At 43.3% G+C, this 21,790-nt stretch overlaps 1 protein-coding gene across 1 annotated transcript in view; it reads left to right on the top strand.

Annotated features, from left to right (window-relative positions):
• Positions 1 to 21,790, top strand: part of LOC110528967 (rho guanine nucleotide exchange factor 10-like protein) — a 153,370-nt gene that overhangs the window by 30,175 nt on the left and 101,405 nt on the right.

The following is a 21,790-nucleotide window of genomic DNA, read 5'->3' as shown; positions in this document are numbered from 1 at the left end:
CAGATTAAACACCACAACATGAAATGCATTTTACAGATGAGCAGCCAGAGATGCAATTGAACATCATCCTGTTGTGGTGGTGAGGAATACCCAGCCCCAGGGACAACTTGCAAAGGGATCGATAGGGCCAGGACTAAGTCTACTGTTATGTGTTATAGGCTAAAGTAGTCATGTCTGTTTGGCTATCTATCCACAGTGTTAGTTTCTGTAGACATCTGCATATCTCTCTGTCCTCAGAAATGCCAGTGAAAAGACCACTAGAGTGGATCTCTGCGTGGTGCTGCAGCTCTGTGTCTCACAGTGGGGCACGAGGTAGTGTGCTGAATACGTCAGTGCTGGAGTTCGTCTGTAGGCTCTCCAGCAGAGCCCGTGGGGTGTTGTCTGACTGTCTGAAAGGCATCAAAAACATCAGACAGGGCGGATACTTTCAGATGAGTATACCACAGCACAGCAGCATCCACAACACAGCGGTGCTGATTAGGACAGGTGATCTATTAAAATTACTTAGCTCACAGATAGCTTCTATAGTAGCAATCATAGCTTATACAGATAACTTCAAAATTATTGTGACAGTGACACATGAAATGATACGATGACTATGAGGGTAAAATGCTGTCAGCTTTAATATAAGGGTACTTTCATCCATATTGGGTGAACCGTCTAAAAATTACAGCATTTTTATGTACATAGTCCTCCCATTTTAGGGAACCAAAAGTATTGGGACAAATTCACTTATGTGTATTAAAGTAGTAGAATCTAAGCACTTGGTCTCATATTACTAGCACACAATGACTACATTATGCTTGTCACTCTACAAACTTGTTGGATGCATTTGCTGTTTGTTTTGGTTGTGTTTCAGATCATTTTGTACCCAATAGAAATACTGTAAATGGTAAAAAATATATAGTGTCCTTTTGGAGTCTTATTTTGATTGTAAATAAGAATATAATATGTTTCTAAACACTGCTACATTAACATGGACGAAATGCAAAGCCAAATTACTCTCAAAATACATTTTAGAATCATTCTGAAAGCTTTAGTCTATGTAGTATATTCTCAACCCCATTACCGTACAAACAATATGGTTTTGTTAGACAAGCTAGGACAAGAGTGTGGAAATGTGGTTTGTTTGGTATTTTGATTTGAATTGTTTCCTCCCCTTACCCAACTTTTGCCAAGTGTTTGTATTATCCGGTTATTACTTGGGAAGCGAATGTTTTTGCAGAATAGATTGGTTGCACAACAACAAACCACCCCAATGCCAATCTCACGATGCTTCTCAAGCTCGAGTTATTGGAAATCTTTTAATGGTGATGAGCAAATAACGAAGTGGTTGTTGCGGTTTAAGTGGAAAGATCCCCAAAACACAGATAGCAGCTAGCCACTCAGTGAGAGGGACAAACATTTCCAAAAGCCTATTAAAAGTTCAATATTAGGAATGTTTTTAATATAAAACATTATGACCTGCCATAAAATATTCTCTCCATCACTTTACCTGCCTGTATGCACTCTATATCCACTTATTTTTCTGGCTTCCTTATTCCTTATACTCAGCATTGCAGTAGTTACGTATAGAATAGGTTTATTACTGTAGGACTATATATTTAGACCTAACATACACTACAAGTCCAAAAGTATGTGGTCACCTCTTCAAATTAGTGAATTTGGCTATTTCAGCCTCACCTGTTGCTGACAGGTGTATAACATCAAGCACACAGGGGCGGCAGGTAGCCTAATGGTTAGAGCGTTAGGCCAGGTTGCTAGATCGAATCCCTAAGCTGACAAGGTAAAAATCTGTCGTTCTGCTCCTGAACAAGGCAGTTTAACCCACTGTTCCTAGGCCGTCATTGTAAATAAGTATTTGTTCTTAACTGACTTGCCTAGTTAAGCAAAGGTAAAAAAAAATAATTAAAAACACAGCTATGCAATCTCCATATACAAAAATTGGCTGTAGAATGTCACGTACTGAAGAGCTCAGTGACTTTCAACGTGACACCATCATAGGATGCTACCTTTCCAACAAGTTTGTCAAATTTCTGCCCTGCTAGATCTGCCCTGTTCAACTGTAAGTGCTGTTATTGTGAAGTGGAATCGTCTAGGAGCACAACGGCTCAGCTTGAAGTGTTAGGCCACATAGGATCACAGAATTGGACCGGCGAGTGCTGAAGCTCGTAGCGTGTACAAATTGTCTGTCCTCGATTGCAACACCCACTACCGACTTCTAAACTGCCTCTGGAAACAACGTCAGCAATAGAACTGTTCCTCGGGAGCTTCATGAAATGGGTTTCCATGGCCGTGCAGCCGTACACCATGCACAATGCCAAACGTTGGCTGGAGTGGTGTAAAGCTCGGAGCCATTGGACTCTGGAGCAGTGGAAACGCGTTCTCTGGAGTGATGAATCACACTTCACCGTCTGGTAGTCCGATGGACAAATCTGGGTTTGGCGGATTCCAGGAGAACGCTACCTGCCCCAATTCATAGTGTGTACATTTTGGTGGAGGAGGAATAATTTTCTGGGGCTGTTTTTCATGGTTCGAGTTAGGCCCCTTAGTTACAGTGAACGGAAATCTTAAAGCAACAGCATACAATAACATTCTAAGCGATTCTGTGCTTCCAGAACAGTTTGGAGAAGGCCCTTTTCTCTTTGAGCATGACAATGCCCCTGTGCACAAACTGCGAGCCAGGCCTAATCACCCAACATCAGTGCCCGACCTCACTAATGCTTTTGTGGCTGAAAGGAAGAAAGCCCCACAACAATGTTCCAACGTCTAGGGGAAGCCTTCCCAGAAGAGTGGAGGCTGTTATTTCAGCAAAGGGGGGGCCAACTCCATATTAATGCCTATGATTTTGGAATGAGATGTTAGACGAGCAGGTGTCTACATACCTTTGGCCATGTTGTGTTCTTACACTTTATACAAAATATGACAATGTCAAAGTGAAAAGAAAATCATACAAATCTTTACAAATGACTAAAAATGATATAACTAAAATATAGCCGTTGCATAAGTATTCACCCCCTTTTGTTTAGGCAAGCCTAAATTAGTCCATGAGTAAAATGTGGCTTAACAAATCACATAATAAGTAACATGGACTCACTCTGTGTGAAATAATAGGGGTTGACATGATTGCCCTGTTTATACACAACATCTGTAAGGCCACACAGTCAAGTATTGAATTGAGCACATATTCAACTACAAAGACCAGGGAGCTCATCCATAGCCTCACACATCAGACATTTAATATTTATTTAAGCATGCCAATTTAATAATTATTCTGTGGATTATGTATTGAACCACCCAGACACATCAAAGACACAGTGTTCCTGAACTGAGATGCAGGACAGGAAGGAAACTGCTCAGGGATTTGACCATGAGGTGATTTTAAAACAGCTAGTTCAACGGTTAAAAACTGAGAATGAATCAACAACGTTGTAGTGTCTCCACAATAATGACCCAACTGACAGAGTGTGTAAGGGCGTTCGTCTGTAGGAGGAAGAGAAGCGGACCAAAGCGCAGCGTGGTGGTTATTCATGTTTTAATAAATCACTACACATGAACAAACTAACAAAAACAAGAAATGTGAAAACGCAAAACAGTCCTATCCTGTGACACCAAACACAGTGACAGGAACAATCACCCACAAACACACAGTGAAACCCAGGCTACCTAAGTATGATTCTCAATCAGAGACAACTAATGACACCTGCCTCTGATTGAGAACCATACTAGGCCGAAAACATAGAAATGCCCCAAAACATAGAAAAACAAACATAGACTGCCCACCCAACTCACGCCCTGACCATACTAAATAAATACAAAACAACAGAAATAGAGGTCAGAACGTGACAGTACCCCCCCCCCAAAGGTGCGGACTCCGGCCGCAAAACCTTGACCTATAGGGGAGGGTCTGGGTGGGCGTCTGTCCGCGGTGGCGGCTCTGGCGCGGGACGCGGACCCCACTTCACCATTGTCTTAGTCCGCCTTATTGTCCGCCTCCCTGGCTTACTCACCATGGCCACCCCTCTCAATGACCCCACTGGACAGAGGGGCTGCTCGGGACAGAGGGGCAGCTCGGGACAGAGGTGAAGCAGCTGCTCGGGACAGAGGGACAACTGCTCGGGACAGAGGGGCAGCTGCTCGGGACAGAGGGGCGATAGCAGCTCGGGACAGAGGGGCGATAGCAGCTCGGGACAGAGGGGCGATAGCAGCAGCTCGGGACAGAGGGGCAGCTGCTCGGGCGGCCCCTGGCTGACTGACGGCACTGGCGGCCCCTGGCTTACTGGCGGCCCCTGGCTGACTGGCGGCACTGGCGGCCCCTGGCTGACTGGCGGCACTGGCGGCCCCTGGCTGACTGGCGGCACTGGCGGCCCCTGGCTGACTGGCGGCACTGGCGGCCCCTGGCTTACTGGCGGCCCCTGGCTGACTGGCGGCACTGGCGGCCCCTGGCTGACTGGCGGCACCTGGCTGACGGGCGGCACTGGCGGCCCCTGGCTGACGGGCGGCACTGGCGGCCCCTGGCTGACGGGCGGCACTGGCGGCTCCTGGCAGACGGGCGGCACTGGCGGCTCCTGGCAGACGGGCGGCACTGGCGGCTCCTGGCAGACGGGCGGCACTGGCGGCTCCTGGCAGACGGGCGGCACTGGCGGCTCCTGGCAGACGGGCGGCGCTGGCGGCGCTGGGCAGACGGGCGGCGCTGGCGGCGCTGGGCAGACGGGCGGCGCTGGCGGCGCTGGGCAGACGGACGGCGCTGGCGGCGCTGGGCAGACGGACGGCGCTGGCGGCGCTGGGCAGACGGACGGCGCTGGCCGCGCTGGGCAGACGGGCGGCGTCGGGCAGACGGGCGGCGTTGGCGGCGCTGGGCAGACGGGAGGCTCAGCTGGTGCTGGGCAGACGGGAAGCTCAGCTGGCGCTGGGCAGACGGGAAGCTCAGCTGGCGCTGGGCAGACGGGAAGCTCCGGCAACGCTGGAGAAGAGGAAGGCCCTGGTAGCGCCGGAGAGGCGGGAGACTCCGGCAGCGGCGCCGGACAGGCGGGAGGCTCCGGCAGAGGCGCCGGACAGGCGGGAGGCTCCGGCAGAGGCGCCGGACAGGCGGGAGGCTCCGGCAGAGGCGCCGGACAGGCGGGAGGCTCCGGCAGAGGCGCCGGACAGGCGGGAGGCTCCGGCAGAGGCGCCGGACAGGCGGGAGGCTCCGGCAGAGGCGCCGGACAGGCGGGAGACTCCGGCAGCGCTGGACAGGAGGAAGCCCCTGTAAGGATGGGCCGGAGAGACAGCCTGGTACGGGGGGCTGCCACCGGAGGGCTGGTGCGTGGAGGTGGTGACGGATAGACCGGACCGTGAAGGCGTACTGGAGATCTTGAGAGCAGGGCTGGCACCAACCGCCCTGGCTGGATCCTCACCCTAGCCCGGCAGATGTGGGGAGCTGGGATGTAGCGCACCGGGCTAAGCACGCGTACTGGGGACACCGTGCGCACAACTGCATAACACGGTGCCTGACCAGCACCACGCCCGCCACAGTTAGCACTGCTAGGAGCACTGTAGTGCTGAGATGGCACAGGACGTGCAAGGCTAGGGAGATGCACAGGAGGCCTGGTGCGTGAGGCTGGCACAGTCTTCACCAGACCCCTCGCACGCACCTCAGGATGAGTATGGAGAGCTGACCCCGGTGCCATTAAATCCCTGACACGCTCCGTCGGGCGAATGTCGTGCCTCATGCACCAAACCAGCAAGTCCCTCATATCACTCTCCTCCAATTTCCCCATTAACTCCTTCACAGTCTCTGCTTCGCTCACCTCCAACACCAGCTCTGGTTCTGAGCTCCTCCTTGGCTCCTCACGATAAACGGGGGGAGTTGGCTCAGGTCTGACTCCTGACTCTGCCACACTCCCCCTGTGCCCCCCCCCCAAGAAATTTTTGGGGGTGACTCTCGGGCTTCCATCCGCTCTGCCGTGCTAGTTCCTCATAATGCCGCCTCTCTGCTTTTGCTGCCTCCAGCTCGGCCTTGGGGCGGCAATATTCTCCTGGCTCTGCCCAGGGTCCTTTCCCGTCTAGAATCTCCTCCCAAGTCCATCTCTCCAAGTAGTGCAGCCTCTCCCACTGCTGATTTTGCTGCTGCTGCTGTTGCTGCTGCCTCTGTTTACCACGCCGCTTGGTCCTTGGTTGGTGGGTGATTCTGTAAGGGCGTTCGTCTGTAGGAGGAAGAGAAGCGGACCAAAGCGCAGCGTGGTGGTTATTCATGTTTTAATAAATCACTACACATGAACAAACTAACAAAAACAAGAAATGTGAAACCGCAAAACAGTCCTATCCTGTGACACCAAACACAGTGACAGGAACAATCACCCACAAACACACAGTGAAACCCAGGCTACCTAAGTATGATTCTCAATCAGAGACAACTAATGACACCTGCCTCTGATTGAGAACCATACTAGGCCGAAAACATAGAAATGCCCCAAAACATAGAAAAACAAACATAGACTGCCCACCCAACTCACGCCCTGACCATACTAAATAAATACAAAACAACAGAAATAGAGGTCAGAACGTGACAGAGTGAAAAGAATAGGATAGGAATATACAGAATAAACATCTTCTAAAACATGCATCCTTTATGCAACAAGGCACTAAAGTAATACTGGGGAAAAAAGTAATGGCAAAGGAATACACCTTTTGGCCTAAATGCTAGGCCTTATGTTTGGAGAAAATCCAACACATCGCTGAGTAACTGAAATTGAAGCATGGTGTGGTGGCGGCATCGTGGTATGGGTATGCTTGACATCGACAAAGACTGACAAAGACTGATTAAAATAAACGGGATGGAGCTAAGCACATGCACAATCCTAGAGGAAAACCTGCTTCAGTTTTCTTTACACCAGACCTATAACGCAAAGCCAAATCTATACAGGAGTTGCTTACCAAGAAGACTGAGTGACAAAGATTTGACTTAAATCTGCTTGAAAATATATGGCAAGACTTGGAAATTGCTGTCTAGCCATCATCCCCAACACCTTGACAGAGTTTGAGAAATTTAGAAAATAATAATGGGCAAATATTGCATTACTCAGGTGTGCAAAGCTCTTAGACTTACCCAAGAAGACACAGCTGTAATCGCTGCAAAAGCTCTTTCTAACATGTATTGGCTCAAGGGGCGAATACTTATCTAATCAAGGTGCTTTTTATTAGTGTTAATACAATTTAGGATAACAAAAATCCATTTTGACATTACAAAATATTTTGGGTAGATCGTTGACAACAAAAATGGACAATTAAATCTATTTTAATCCCACTTTTTAACAACATAAAATGTGAAGAAATCCAAGGGGCTACTTATGATGTAGCAATGTAGGTGAAAATCCATTGAGACATTTTTGAGGCTACAGTGTGAACAAAATGGATTTGCATCAACCCGGCCAGGATGTCAATTACATGTTAATTGCATTACACCCCCACTTTGCTTACCCATTTAACCAAATGTAATTACAATAAGGGAGTTGTTGATGTAATTTCACGGATGGCCTGCCGTCACTAGGCTCTCCTGTCATTTCATGGTCATTTCTATTTCAATCAGCAGTTGAACTCTACTCAGCTGTATCCTGTATGGACAGAGAGGGGTGCCTTGCTCCAAAATGTCTCCAAATGGCTGATGCCCCAAATAGCAAACACTCGAATGCATGATTTAGTGAGCTATTAAACATCACAAAGCTCGTTTTGGAGCCAGACTCAGCCTTGTAGCTACCAGTGTTTATGTTATAACCCCCCATTTATACAACACACTTATATCCCTCAGGTATGCTTTCATGTACACTCCTCACTGTACCGCACAGAATACGCTTAGTGCCAATTTGCCAAATGCTATCCCCAAAGTGTACTTTCAAAACACATCAATCACATCTCATTGCTTACACTGAAGCTACAGGAACATAATTGTTTGCCTGACGTACAACTTGAAGCACATTAATAGCATGATTTGTCTTGTAGCGTAGCTCTTTGTCTTGGGCACATACATTATATATACAGTAGGAATGTCTGACAGATATGAAACGTTTGTTGATGTAGAGGTTTTTACTTTGGATGTGTCCAGCAGTAAGGCCTTACACCACAGACACAATATAGAACAGATGCCTCCAGTAAAAACAACTTTGAGAGCTTGGGCTGATAAGGTTCTATCTGCAAAAATATCATTCTGAGATATTGGCTTTAAAGTTCCAAACCCTTATTGGTTTGAATGGTGACAGCAATTTTTGTATTGTATTCTTTTGTACTTAATAACATGAATTGGGGTATTTAGAATACTACATAGGTAGAGAACATTGAACAGAACAAGGCTATGTCAATCATGACATATTGCCAATTATAACCGTAACAAGCTCTCGAATTGTGTCACCTTGGGACCACATGTCCACAATTGCCCAACAGTGGTGCTGCAGCACACTCAGAACTCAGGAAAGCTACGTGTTACGCAGTATCTCCTATTCCACTTCAATTGGGACTACTGTTTCTAAGAGGGTCATGCAATAGCATTGCCAGACACATAGCCTAATAATTATTAATAGGTTGATTTTGTGCAGAATAATTCATTACTATTTCAATGTATGGACTTCCAGCCTTTCCAGGCAAGGTTAGGACTGCTGATTTGACGGCCCACACAAGCAGATCAGACAAGTGAGAGGAGTTGAGGTGCCAGAGAAAGAGAGACGGAGGAGTGGATAGAGGCAAGAAGAGAGAGGTTGAAAGGGATGGGAGTGTGGAAAGGATGATTGAGACAAGCAATCAGTCCCACCACAGGGAGCAGAGGGCAGGCAGGGGGCTGTGGCCTGCGGTTACCTTGCTATCTCTAAGTGTGTCAGACTCTCCTCTTCCCCAGCAGCCGATTGATAGACAATGCCCGAGGAGTGGAGTGTGGCTTGTCTGTCGTGGCACACACTCTAAGACTCCCTCTTAAAGAGATTCTCCAGTAGTTATGTATACTTTTTAGCCAGTAGTTCTGAAAGTAGTGCTCACAACCCAAAAGTGTTCCCCAAAATGGTGTACTACTACTGCATGTCACATATGTGCAGATATGTGCACCACGTCATTGCTCTCTCTCTCACTCTGCTGTGTGTGCATCTCACTAGCTGTCACTCAAATAGCGAAGAACTGAACCTTATTGGATGGAACTCGAATTGCTAGGCTGGCCCAGGTGGGGGAAAATGGCGATGCACAGCTTCCAGTAAACAGTCGCTTCCAAACTAGGGATTTCGTGACTAATTGAGATTTTATAAAATTCTGCTCATAGATGATGCCTGTAAGAACTAAACTAGTTCCAATAAGAACTAAACTACTAGTCGTCAAAGTTCCAGAGCATGTCTTTAATCTACTGCTAACAAGTACTATGATGAAGCACCGGGGAGCAGAACACAGGAGATGGGCCGTGTGCTTCCTGTACCATGCTGTAGGTTCAAGTAGAAGAGATGTCCTTCAGATCCATGCCGTCAGTTCAAGTACTGTACAATTTAATGGAAAACTGTAATTTATACTGTAACTTAGGGTATCATCAACAGTAAAATACCCAAATGTTTTACTGCGGCATACTATAAATTATGGTGCATTGTGTGAACATTTTGTGGGCGGGAAATAATTACTGTATTTCGAATGGTACTGTATTTCCACCCCACAGAATACAGTACCGTACCATATCTTTGGAACGCCAAAAACCTTTTGACCACTAGTGCATTGGTTCCCAACCTTTTTTGAACTGTGGCACCCCTTGATGGGATATACAATTCTGCAGCACATCTACAATTTCCCTATTATTGGTAATGACCTCCATCTCATCTGATCCATACTGCAAATCATATTTTTTCTGTGACAATTTTTTTAAGATAAAATATGGTTTATTTTTAAGAATTTTCATAGTTTTCACCATTTTTTACTCATGATGGTGTATTTGTGTGTACCTCTTTAAGAGAGTCCTGTGAATATGAAACAGAAAGAAAAACATGTAGCTCTGGTAAAATAGGAAAAAGGACCACTTTTGGGTTTAAAAAAATAAAATGTATTAAGATTTTTTGTTCCGATTTTTCAGGGGGTGCTGCAGCTTTTGCAGAGGCTGTGGTGTAGCTAAGCCACGAGTCATATATTACAAATTCTACCTCTCTGGCTAAGCCTAATCAGACTTGCCTATGATAATGGTTTTCATAGAAGAAGTAAAATGATTAAAATGACTTTGCTTGTGATGCGCGCCCCTCAAATCATACAAATGTAACAACAGCCTGAGCACACTGGACTTGAAACAACAACAACAATACACCATGTGCCCTTTCATGTATTATCTGACAGGCACTAGCGCTCACAAGTAAGCACACCGGTGAGAACCACTGCAATTGTGGGTGCATGATATTGTTGTTTCTAGTCATTAACATATTTTGAGGCATATTGAGGTTATATGGTTATACCTGTGAGTGAGAATGTTCCACCAATTTAACTCATGTTTGGTTATAATCCATCAATGTTTGGTTATAATCCATCAATTTAAAATGTATAGGGACAGATTGTAGTAGCAGCAAGTCTTAAACCTAAAATGGTTGAGCATTTTGCCATGTCCTTATGATCTCTTTTGCCCTGTTGTGTCCCCTTTACAGTGTAATATTGTGCCTCTGTGGTGTCATTCAATGTATCTCCTTCAGGGCTCACGTTATGTATTATGGTTGTTATGGCAACTGCAGGTTTATTTGCCTTGCTCAAGCAGCATCAATTTCTATATGTTTTTTGTTGTAATTATTCAGCATTGGATTAGAAAGATGGAAAGATACCTAGTGATGATGAGTCAAATACAAACAATAAAGCATTTGCCACATGCTCCACTGTATGCTGCTCAGCTTTAGAATTTCTGCACCCCGAAATGTATCTGTCAGACCGCAAAAATTTTCTCAACATCTCACTGTGCTCAAACAGTGGGAAATGTTTATGATGAGTAATACATTATCAGGGATTTAATTAACAAATCCCACTCTTGCATTGATCCCTAGGAAATATCAATTGCGCTGGTATATTTAATTAGTCTATAACTTTGTATCATAGGGTTGATAGACTGCTGCACATAGACTCGAAACACAAGCCTGATTTGAATAAAACATCACAACCGGAGTAACCAAACCCCTATGTGGAATGGCTTGAATGCACCTTTCCATGTTGACATCAATCACATCAATTTATTATTTAAATTGTACCCCCTTTTCGTGGTATCCAATTGTTAGTAGTTACTATCTTGTCTCATCGCTACAACTCCCGTACGGGCTCGGGAGAGACGAAGGTCGAAAGCCTCCGAAACACCACCCAACCAAGCCGCACTGCTTCTTAACAGAGCGCGCATCCAACCCGGAAGCCAGCCGCACCAATGTGTCGGAGGAAACACTGTGCACCTGGAGACCTGGTTAGCGTGCACTGCGACCGGCCCGCCACAGGAGTCGCTAGTGCGCGATGAGACAAGGATATCCCTACCTGCCAAACCCTCCCTAACCCGGACGACACTAGGCCAATTGTGCGTCGCCCCATGGACAGGTTCAGTACATATCAATGCATCCTATATCAGAATGTAGGCGCTGGCACTGACTTAAGGGTAGGAAGCATGATGTGTTACTCATCAAATTAACAATACAGTGTGGTCAAAGACTTATTAACTTAACTTAGTTGTAGTCACAATCTGGTTACCTATAACTACAAACAAAGTTATGTTTTGCATTAATTCTCAACGTCATATGGATACTACTCTGCGTTAACAAGCTCGAGCTGGCTAACGTAACCACTAGCCATACAGACCGAGTGTTGGCAGTGGTGCGCTACAATCCACCAATCACGAGGAGGTATGATGTAAACAACCAATCAGATTCCCCACACGTGGGAGCCACTTGATCCTGCTCTGCTTTTCCATTCCATGTAGCTCTGACTTCTCCTTGCACCACTGACAGGCTTGCCTCTGGCTCAAAAGGAAAGTTGAAAATAATTCCTGCCTGCTCTAATTGTTTAGCTAGTACTTCGTATGTTCTTTATTTGTTTTTCACCCGCAAATTTGTTTGGTCAACTTTGTATTATTGTCTCTGTAGTCTATCTACTTTGGATTTAGCTCACTATATGTCAATTGGATTAGCTAACTCTCCCTGCTGCCTTTTTGTGTGTGTTTCTGTGGGTTCCTGCCTTTGCTAGACTAGTTGGTGTTGATTTCTGTCATATTACTTAGCTATGTCTCCCATGCTGGTTGGATAACTCACTAGCTGGCTGGATGACTGGCTTGCTGGCTAAGATAAATGCATATACCGGAAACATTATTTGATAACTGGTTGGATGTATTTCCAAAATAACCATTATTGATTTTCCAAAACCTTGGCTTACTTTAATGTAGCTGTAAGCTAGGTGTTGATAGCAACTGGCTGACTCATGCAGTGTTAACGTAACGTTAGCAGGCTAGTAGGGTTAACGTTAGTTGCCTAGTTGGCTAGCAACCTTGCAAGCTGATTTGTAACAATACATTTATAAAGTATTTGCTTGTAAATTGGCAGAAAATCTTATTGAAATCAGCAGTCATGCAAATTATTTGGTTTCATTTCAAGTTATACATTTGAAGTTATTTCTCTTGGCTTTTACATTATAGGGAAAAGGCTGACTTGCCGGTTCCTCCACATTATATCACACACTGGGAAAAACATTTTCCGACATGACTTCGGCATTCTTCTGAATTTTGATCGGTTTGATGTATTAACTAAAAAAAATATAAAAGTGAGGTATAACTTTTCATTGGGAATTTTAATGTGTATACTAATTCAAATCCATATGTTACACGTGGTTATGTTTATGTCACCTACCCTTTAACCCTTAACACTCATGGAAAGGGGTAAATTGAAATGTTTCTTATAAAAGCAGATGCATATCCATGGTAGCAATTGAAAGGGAGATTATGGGGAAATGATTAGACTAAAAGAAAGGACAAAACTGTTCACCTGACACAAGACTGAATCCAAACATTACACTGTTGGTTTTATGTGCATTTTACATTTAATGCCACATTTCTTGATAACAAAATCTGGAAATACTCTGGATACATTCAGTAACATGCTAAGCATATTGATGGAAAATGTGGAGTAGGTGACCAAACAATTACAAGGGTTTGAGTGAGAGGGCTAACTAGTGTCTCCAAGTGGCCTCTCCACCTCTCCAATGTCTGCATAGCTTTTGCAATGCAATTCAAGGAAACCGATCATCATTTTGTTGTGCATTTGTTGCACTCAGGTGCATGTGCAACAGCAAATTTTCTTCACAGAGACAAACATAGGCTCATTCTGTTCATAACAACCCGGGGTATGACGCCATGTCATCTTGTAACTGTACATCAAACATAATGATCATAAACATTCAAACTGTACATGACATGGGTTTTATGATGACATCAAAGCGGTATTTATTTTAATCCTCAACATCTCATCTTTCAAAATACATAGTCCTCTTAATTTACGGATTTCCCTCACAAAACATTTAGGGGCAACTTCCTCTGCTCCATCGATTGCTACATACAGTACCAGTCAAAAGTTTGGACACACCTACTCATTCCAAGGTTTTTATTGATTTTTACTATATTCTACATTGTATTCTACAAGACATCAAAACTGTGAAATAACACATATGGAATCATGTAGTAACCAAAAAAGTGTTAAGCAAATCAAAATAGCTTTTAGATTCTTCAAAATAACCACCCTTTGCCTTGATGGCAACTTTGCACACTCTTGGCATTCTCTCAACCAGCTTTATGAGGAATGCTTTTCCAATGCTTTTCCAAAAGTCTTCAAGGAGTTCCCACATATGCGGAGCATGTTGGCTGCTTTTCCTTCACACTGCGGTCCAACTCATTCCAAACCACCTCAATTGGGTTGAGGTTGGGTGATTGTGGAGGCCAGGTCATCTGATGCAGCACTCCATCACTCTCCTTCTTGGTCAAATAGCCCTTACACAGCCTAGGGGTTTGTTGGGCCATTGTCCCGTTGAAAAAACAATGATAGACCCACTAAGCGCAAACCGGATGGGATGGCGTATCGCTTCACCACCCGATGTCACAAGAAGGCCATAAAGATCATCAAGGACAACAACCACCCGAGCCACTGCCTGTTCACCCCGCTATCATCCAGAAGGCGAGGTAAGTACAGGTGCATCAAAGCAGGGACCGAGAGACTGAAAAACAGCTTCTATCTCAAGGCCATCAGACTGTTAAACAGCCACCACTAACATTGAGTGGCTACTGTCAACACACTGACTCAACTCCAGCCACTTTAATAATGGGAATTGATGGAAATTGATGGAAAATATATCACTAGCCACTTTAAACAATGCTACTTAATATAATGTTTACATACCCTACATTACTCATCTCATATGTATATGTATATACTGTACACTATATCATCTACTGCATCCTTATGTAATACATGTATCACTAGCCACTTTATACTGTGCCACTTTGTTTACATACCCTACATTACTCATCTCATATGTATATACTGTACTCAATAACATCTACAGCATCTTGCCTATGCTGTTCTGTACCATCACTCATTCATATATCTTTATGTACATATTCTTTATCCCTTTACACTTGTGTGTATAAGGTAGTAGTTTTGGAATTGTTAGGTTAGATTACTCTTGGTTATTACTGCATTGTCGGAACTAGAAGCACAAGCATTTCGCTACACTCGCATTAACATCTGCTAACCATGTGTATGTGACAAATACATTTGATTTGATTTCCTGGTGTTTCTTGGCCCAAGCAAGTCTCTTCTTCTTAATGGTGTCCTTTAGTAGTGGTTTATTTGCAGCAATTCAACCATGAAGGCCTGATTCACGCAGTCTCCTCTGAACAGTTGATGTTGAGATGTGTCTGTTACTTGAACTCTGTGAAGCATTTATTTGGGCTGCAATTTCTAATGAACTTATCCTCTGCAGCAAAATTTACTTTTACCAAATAGGGCTATCTTCGGTATACCTTGTGTCAACTGATTGGCTCAAATGCATTAAAAAGGAATTCCACAAATTAACTTTTAGGAAGCCACACATGTTAATTGAAATGAATTCCAGGTGACTACATCATGAAACTGGTTGAGAGAATGCAAGAGTGTGCAAAGCTGTTATCAAGGCAAAGCAAAGGGTGGCTACTTTGAAGAATCTCAAATATAAAATATACTATGATTTGCTTAACACTTTTTTGGTTACTACATGATTCCATATGTGTTATTTAATAGTTTTGATGTCTTGACTATTATTCTACAATTAATAAAATAGTAAAAATTAAAAAGAAAAACCCTTGAATGAGTAGGTGTGTCTAAACTTTTGACTGGTACTGAACATTCAGTCTGAATCTGCCATCCTACAAGTTGTTGTGTGACTTCAAAATGAGGGGCGTTGTAAAAAGAAAATTAATCAGTGATTGGATTGCATCTAACAAATCTAACCTATCAAAGTTGATAACGTCATCATGTAGGCTGGCTCTGGCCGAACCCATCAGTTTCTGGGACCAAGAATGTGTTTACTTTCTAGAAATCGTAGGTGAGAGGCATATCCAGGCTCATCGTGGAGAAGAAACGTTAGTTTGGGTAGCTAGGCAGTTTGAGTAACCAGGAAATAGAAGTCATGTTATAGGATTGTTTTTTGTTTAGTTGTATATGAGGCAGCCAGATGGTATAGAGAAGCAGCCCCACAGCTGCATTCAAGACTGGAGTGGATGACTGTTTTACCTCCAGACTATTCATCCTTAGTGAATTGGTTCTAAGGTTGTATTTTTGAGTGGTTGACATCCAAACACAGCTCCTGACAGCAATTTTATGTGATGGTGTGTAATCTGTCACAACTGATATTTTCTAGTTTTTTTTCTCCACATTTGGCAGTGGTGTACTGACCAGTGATGTACTGTGGCTAGGCCGAGCTCCCCTCTCTCTTTCCTCCCTCTTTCATTCAGACCTGATGAGACACGTTGTTTGTTTATCTTTCACCATGATGCTTCAGTTTACAACATAACATTAAGCAGAATAATGGCAGTTGGAGAGAGGGAGGGAGGGACAGAGATATTTGGCTGTGGAGCTCTGGCTTTCTGCACTATCTGAAAGGGTTAGAGTGTCACGCCTTGACCATAGAGAGCCCTTGTTTCTCTATGGTGTAGTAGGTCAGGGCGTGACTGGGGGGTATTCTAGTTTTTTATTTCTATGTGGTGTTCTAGTTTATTTTCTATGTTGGTGATTTGTATGATTCCCAATTAGAGGCAACTGGTAATCGTTGTCTCTAATTGGGGATCATATTTAGGTAGCATTTTTCCCACTTGTGTTTGTGGGATATTATTTTGTGTTTTGTGCAAGTGCACCACGTAGTCACGTTTCGTTGTTAGTTTATTTGATTTATTGTTAAGTTTTGCTTAGTTTCACTTTATAATAAATAACTCAACATCCGCTGCGTCTTGGTCTGTCTCTTCTCACGTAAGTGACATATGCCAGCAGCATACCACCCTGCCTACCACTGTTGGCTTGCTTCTGAAGCTAAGCAGGGTTGGTCCTGGTCAGTTCCTGGATGGGAGACCAGATGCTGCTGGAAGTGTTGGAGGGCCAGTAAGAGGCACTCTTTCCTCTGGTCTAAAAAAAATATATCCCAATGCCCCAGGGCAGTGATTGGGGACACTGCCCTGTGTAGGGTGCTGTCTTTCGGATGGGACGTTAAACGGGTGTCCTGACTCTCTGAGGTCATTAAAGATCCCATGGCACTTATCGTAAGAGTAGGGATGTTAACCCCAGTGTCCTGCCTAAATTCCCAATCTGGCCCTCAAACCATCACGGTCACCTAATAATCCCCAGTTTACATTCGGCTCATTCATCCCCCTCCTCTCCCCTGTAACTATTCCCCAGGTCGTTGCTGCAAATGAGAACGTGTTCTCAGTCAACTTACCTGGTAAAATAACGGATAAATAAAAAAATAGAGGGTCTTTTGTGAATAGAATGTTTTATCGCTGATTCATTAGTGACTTTGGCCGTGTGTGTGTGTGTATGCACATGCCCATGTGTGCTTGTGAGCGTGTGTGTGAAGTGACTGTCTGTCTTTCTCTCATTAAGGCCTACATTAGACTGGTTTTGTGTTTACTGTTTGTTCCGAGGGGCAGGCACCTTTACTTGTCATCATTAATACACAGGAAAAGCTGAATAGCAGGGTGTGTTTTCACATGCCTGTATTTTGTTTTTCTCCTCCCTCCCTTCATGCACACAGTATTTAAGGAAATCAGAATGGGTAACACAGTCTTGGACGTACTCAGGTATTTAATATCACCCTCCACAACAAATAACATCAGCAGGACCAATACCTTATCTCAACCAACAATCACTTGGTTGCCAAACATACAGTAGTGGAGTGTTGTTTATGCTCATTGAATGATTAGCTGAAGAAAGGTGCTGAGAACAAAGGTGCAAAGGAAATCAGTGGACCCTCTGACCCACGCGGACCAGCTTCGGGCAATCTGCCTTCAATTACAGCCTTTTAATAAATGACCCTCATAGCCCTGATCCTCCCTGGGAAGAGCTCTACCGGAGTAAGGGAATACCCCCCTGAAATGGACAAAAATGAATGGCAACATATTGGCATTGGACAAACCATATACATGATGTCCAATACCACCCAATGTGGCGTTGATTCGTGCAAAGTATATTGCAAATGCCATATGGCAATTGCCAGTTGTAACACTTCAAAAATCCAACAGGGGGCGAGTGCGCTCCACCGGGGTTTTTCATATTGAAAATGCAACCCAAGTCAACATCCAAAAGCAAAATTTTGAAAAAATGATTTTTTTGTCAAAAACTTATCACCCCTTAAAAAAGTGCTTTCTGGACCGTTTTTTGAAATTCTTTCGATTTTTTTGGCAATTACACATGTGTAAGAATTGTATGAATATACTTTTGTCCAATTTTGTTATCATAATTTTTTTTTTTTAATTACATGCGCATAAGGCATATGTTTTGTCCATTTGCAATATGATTTCATAGGAAGTCAAAAGTCAAAAATGTCAAAATTTGGTAAAAAACTTCACACATCCTTAAAAAAGTGCTTTCTGGACCGTTTTTCAAATTTCTTTCGATTTTTGTGTCAATTACACATGTATAAGAACTGTATCAACATACTTTAGTCATACTTTATTATCATATATATATATATTTTTTTACTTGTGCATAAGGCATATGTTTTCTCCATTTGGAATATGATTTCATAGGAAGTCAAAAGTCAAAAGTCAAAAATGTCAAAATTTTATAAAAAACTTCACACACCCTTAAAAAGTGCTTTCTGGACCGTTTTTCAAAATTCTTTCGAATTTTGTGTCAATTACACACGTATAAGAACTGTATCAACATACTTTATTCGTATTTTATTATCATTATTTTATTATTTTTTTTTACTTGTGCATAAGGCATATGTTTTGTCCATTTGCAATATGATTTAATAGGAAGTCAAAAATAGAAAATGTGATTTTTTTTTTTTAAACTTTAAAAACTAAAAAAAGTGCTTTCTGGACCGTTTTTCGAAATTGTTTCGATTTTAAGACAATTAATCATGTGTAAGAACTGTATGAATATACTTTTGTAAAATGTTATTATCATTTTTTATTTTTTTTACTTGTGCATAAGGAATATGATTTGTCCATTTGCAATATGATTTCATAGGAAGTCAAAAGTCAAAGTCAAAAGTAAATTTTTTGGCGGCCAAAATTGACTGAACTGATAAACTCGGGATGGCCGGGCAGTGATAGTTGTTCATTTCCATCACTCGTTGTGTTGATTTCATCATGTCCATTTGGTGATGTTTTTTCACTATAGAATCATATTGCAAATGCACGTGCATTGTTGTGCAACTGGTAACCCAAAAATATAAAATATGGTTGTAAATGCATTTGCCGGGACTCCTATTGTCCATGCCCGCTATGGGAGTACCCTACTACGGCCCTCTATCCATGGGGGCCGTCCTGAGTGCTTTATGGACAGTTTAAAATATGACGATGGATGCAGATTGTGATTTTCCTCCGTGCAACTGGTGATCTGAAATGTGCAACTGGTAACCCGAAAATTAAAATACTGTTTTAAATACATTTACCGGGACTCCTGTCATCCATGCCCGCTATGGGAGTACCCTACTACTGCCCTCTATCCATGGGGGCCGTCGCAGATTGTGATTTTCCTCCGTGCAACTGGTGATCTGAAATGTGCAACTGGTAACCCCCCAAAAAATAAATGGTGATTTCCTTATGTCCATTTGTTTATGTTTCCTTACTTTTTCAAATTTCACTGTGCATTTGCAATATGTTTCAATGTGCAGGTACAATCACGAATTTGTCATGCTATAAAAATCCTGCAGGAATGTGAAATTGACTGGCCCGATGAACTCGTGATGGCTTTGCAGTGATTCTGGTTCATCTCAATCGTTCGTTAGGGTTGATTTCAGAATGTGACTTTGGTGATGTTTTTTCACTATAGAATCATATTGCAAATGCACATGCATTGTTGTGCAACTGGTAACCCCCCCCCAAAAAAATTGTGATTTCATTATGTCCATTTGTTTATGTTTCCTTACTTTTTCAAAGTCACTGTGCATTTGCAATATGTTTTAATGGGCAGGTACAATCACGAATTTGTCATGCTATAAAAATCCTGCAGGAATGTGAAATTGACTGGCCCGATGAACTCGTGATGGCTTTGCAGTGATTCTGGTTCATCTCAATCGTTCGTTAGGGTTGATTTCAGAATGTGACTCTGGTGATGTTTTTTCACTATAGAATCATATTGCAAATGCACATGCATTGTTGTGCAACTGGTAACCCCCCCCCCCCCAAAAAAATGGTGATTTCATTATGTCCATTTGTTTATGTTTCCTTACTTTTTCAAAGTCACTGTGCATTTGCAATATGTTTTAATGGGCAGGTACCATCACGAATTTGTCATGCTTTAAAAATCCTGCAGGAATGTGAAATTGACTGGCCCGATGAACTCGGGATGGCTTTGCAGTGATTCTGGTTCATCTCAATCGCTCGTTTGGGTAGATTTCAGAATGTCACTTTTGGTGATGGTACCTCACTGTTTAAACATATTGCAAATGGACAATAGTCAAGTGGACAAGAGTCCATCAGTCAATTAGATATCATTCTGACACCAAACTGATACAAACTGACACCAAACCCACTTTTTCCAACTCGTTTAGTAGCCAACCATTACATACTTCAGAGCTGGCCCAAAATTCACAACGCCTTCGGTTCAAACCATAAAAAACCATAAAACACGTAGTTACGTTCTAGCTGCGGGTCCATTTCTTATGTTATGTGTTGGCCTAGCTGAGGCGACCCCGAATCCCAAGTTTCGGCTCGATAGGTCATTTGGTGTCCGAGAAAAACCCTAATTGGTGCTGAAAATCCACTATTTTCCATGACTTGCTACGGGGTCCTTGAATGAGCTATCGGACAGAAACGTTGGGGTCTGTCTACATGGGCCGAGACGTTCACAATGCACCTAGTCTTGCGACTCTGGGACATTTCTAAATGTCGTCATTTTCGTGATGCAAAAATGAATTGAAAGTATTGCAAATGTACAAGGCTGTTTCTCGGTCCGAGAACCTTCTAGAACCCCCTAACTCACCACTCACTATCGACATGAGGTTTAGAACAGGATTCTAAAGTTTCGGAACTTTAGGTCTGATGGTTCTTTTTTAGCTCGAACAAAGCTAACTATTGCAGCCACTGTCTGTCTCTACGCACCCCAATACGTCCCTCCTTCCAAGTTGTGTTTTAGTGTGATTTATTTTTCCTTTGATTTTTTTGGGGAAAAATGACTGATTTACAGTTCATGGGGGTTGCCTAATCACACATATGAAGTTTTGGAAAGATCAGACTTTTTTAACCCCTCGAAACAGCCCCTGAGACACCAATTATGGCACTTCCGGTTGGCACAGGAAGCTATAAATCAACACATATCCTCAGTGGGGTATGCTCTTACAGAATCCTGAGTTTTAAGTCCTTACGTTAAGAACTGACTGATTTACACAGGGTTGAATGCACTATGTCTGTCAAACTGCAGGCAGGGCATGGGTAAACACTTTTAGGGTGATTTTAACCACTTCCGGTTGGTCCAGGAAGCTTAGAATCAACACAGGTAGACCTCATAGTGGCCTGATGGACTGGTACCGAAGACAGGTTCATACGGCATTCATAACCCATATAGGCTTCAGGTTGAATTTAGGAGTGTAGGCAATGTATTCCTATGGGGAGAGAAGTCAATGCAAAATGTTTGATGTAAACACCTTCTTTTAACTATTAAGGGTTAATGCCACACCGTCAAGGTTAGGCTTGCACGGATTGGGAGGACCTAAGGAACATTCCTGTGGTGGAATTTTTCTTCTCACCCTGATGGTTCTCTCACTCTCACCCAAAATCAAATGACATTGTGGGGCAGGCTTCATTTTGGGCCTACTATTCTAATGGTCGCTGCGCCTAGACCGAGCGAGCTACGGTCAAGCGGGATATCTCGTTGAACTCGGCACGGCCTAGGGATTATGGTAATGCCATTTACTGCTCTATGTGTATTTAAGCACCGCACTTTATCACTCCATCCTTCCTGTGTGTGTGTGAGGGAGCTTTTCTTTGACATATGTTGGGAGAAATGACTGATTTACAGTTCAGAAGGGTTACCTAGTCACACATATGAAGTTTTGGAGAGATGTGACTTTTTTAACCCTTTGAAACAGAGAGTGTGACCCAATTAAAGGCACT

Source organism: Oncorhynchus mykiss, chromosome 7 (genome assembly GCF_057628025.1).
Source record: "Oncorhynchus mykiss isolate SJ-2025 chromosome 7, ASM5762802v1, whole genome shotgun sequence".
Taxonomy (NCBI): domain Eukaryota; kingdom Metazoa; phylum Chordata; class Actinopteri; order Salmoniformes; family Salmonidae; genus Oncorhynchus; species Oncorhynchus mykiss.
This window is presented reverse-complemented; position numbering and strand designations above follow the sequence as displayed.